Below are 2,362 nucleotides of genomic sequence, written 5' to 3' on the forward strand. Positions count from 1 at the left end.
AAGTGATTCCCATCTAGATTTATACTTTCTTCTTCTTTGCCAAAGTTCATTTGTACCTACTGTCTTTGTTCGGTTTATCTTAAGTCCTCTCTCTTCTAGTGATGTTCTCCATTCATTTAACCATTCTTCCATTTCTTCTTTCTTCTTCCCACACAATACTACATTGTCTGCAAACAGCATACACTAAGGGGCTTCTCTTTTCTTAAGTCCTTTGTCAAAACATCAATAATCACATCAAATAGGTACGGTGATAGAGCTGACCCCTGGTGTAGTCCCACTTCTGTTGGAATACGTTCCGTTAGTCCCACACTGCTTCTTATCTTGGTTGATACTCTGTCATACATGTCTTGACTTGAACTATTCTTACATATTTCTCTGGTACTTTCTTCTTGCTCATGCACCTCCATATCTCTTCCCTCGGCACTCTGTCATAAGATTTTTCAAGGTCAATGAACACAAATATCAGCGACTGTTCTTTTTCCAAGTGTAGGTATTTCCATAAATTGCCTCAAGGCGAATATGGCATCTGTTGTGCTTCTACTGGGCATGAATCCAAACTGCTCGTCTGATATTTGTGTTTCGCTTCTTATTCTCTTGTCGATTATTCTCTCATATAGTTTCATTGTGTGAGAGATTAACTTTATACCTCTGTAGTTGTTGCAGTCCTGAATATCTCTTTTCTCTTTATATATCGGTACTATGACACTTTCTCTCCACTCCTCTGGTATTGTCTCTTCCTTGAATATTTTCATCATACTAGTTAGCACATCCACTCCTTCGTCACCAAGACTCTTCCATGCTTCCACTGGGATTCCATCGGGGCCTGTAGCTTTACCATTCTTCATTGATCTTAGTGCTGCCATTGTGCCATTACCTCTTCCCTCTCTATCTCCATTACCATTCCTTGGTTCGGTTCTCCCTTATCTCTATGTCTTCTTGGATTTTCTTAATTAAATAGGGTGTTAAAGTAATCCCTCCATCTTTCTCTTATGCCATTCTCATCCTTTAATACTAGTCCTTGGCCATTCTTTATTTGCTTGATATGAGTGAAATCTTTGCTTGCCTTGTTTCTCGCTTTAGCTATCCGGTATATGTCCTTTTCTCCTCCAGGAGCATCCAATTTATCATACATACTCTTTAACTCGGATGTCTTTGCTTTCGCCACAGCCTTCTTTGCATCTTTGTTTGCTTTTCTGTAGTTGATCTTGTCTTCACTCCTTCCAGTCTGATCCCAAATCTTCTTAGCTTCTTTCTTCTTTTTTAAACAGAGAGTAGATCAGCGTCTAGCTAGGAGACTATAAACAGGGAGTAGACTAGTCCAAATTTTCTCACGCTATATCAATAGCGAAGCTTGAGTGCGAAGGGCATCGCATTCGGAAAATTTTGTTTAGCCAAAATTTAGCAACTACTTCAAAAAGTCGCATTTTAAAAGATAGAACACTATTCCAAATTTCAGCTTCTCATATTTAGCCATTCAAAAAATATTCAGGGGTTCCAAGACTTTTCAAACGCTCTCTATACGTTATATTATACAGGGTGCGCCAGAAAAACACTGACAACGACTCAGGGTAGGTAGATCTTATCATTTCCAACAAGGTTCTCTGGGTCATTTTCCTAACTTTGGCTTCGTTTCCGAGAAATGCCCAAAAAACCACTTTAAAAAAAAATGCAGACCTTGTGTCAGTTTTTAGGGCATAACTTTTTCATTTTAATCGATAAACTGTTTTTGTTAAAACCACGAGCCAGAGCACAAAATTTTGATCCGAATTGACGGAAATCTCCGATTTCAAAAGTTCAGGTTTGATTTGTTTTTTACTTTCCTTATCCTATAGGAAGGAAAGTAATGCAATCGGGTCAAATTTTCGATGGTCAGTTTTTAGTGTCAAAACACGTTTTGAGGTCCCTAGAGCTTAAATCCAAAGTTTCAGCCATTGGTCCGTGTGTGTCTGTCTGTGTGTGTCTGTCTGTCTGTAAACAAAATAGGTATCTCAAAGTAATGTCTCACATATATGTACCTACCTGAAAGCAAAAGAAAAGCGACAGAAATAATGCCTTTTATATATGAGAGACGTGGCCTGTGAGGATAACGTCTCTCATAATACATGAGTGACTTGGCCTGAGAAGATAAAATTGCTTGTTATTTTATCCTCAGAGGCCGCATCTCTCACAAACATGTGAGATACATCGTAAAATTGACTTTTTGGTGGGTGGCCTGAGAGTAAACAGGTGACGGCATATAATGTCCTTACAGCCGGCGTTGCGTCCTTCCCCTATGAAATATACAACTGCAATCCGTAGTACGGGTCGTGTATTGAACGCCAAGTCACGTACTCAACTACCCGTCGAGGAAATGAATTATTTC

Source organism: Diaphorina citri, unplaced genomic scaffold (assembly GCF_000475195.1).
Source record: "Diaphorina citri unplaced genomic scaffold, Diaci psyllid genome assembly version 1.1 scaffold4420, whole genome shotgun sequence".
Classification (NCBI taxonomy): Eukaryota; Metazoa; Arthropoda; class Insecta; order Hemiptera; family Psyllidae; genus Diaphorina; species Diaphorina citri.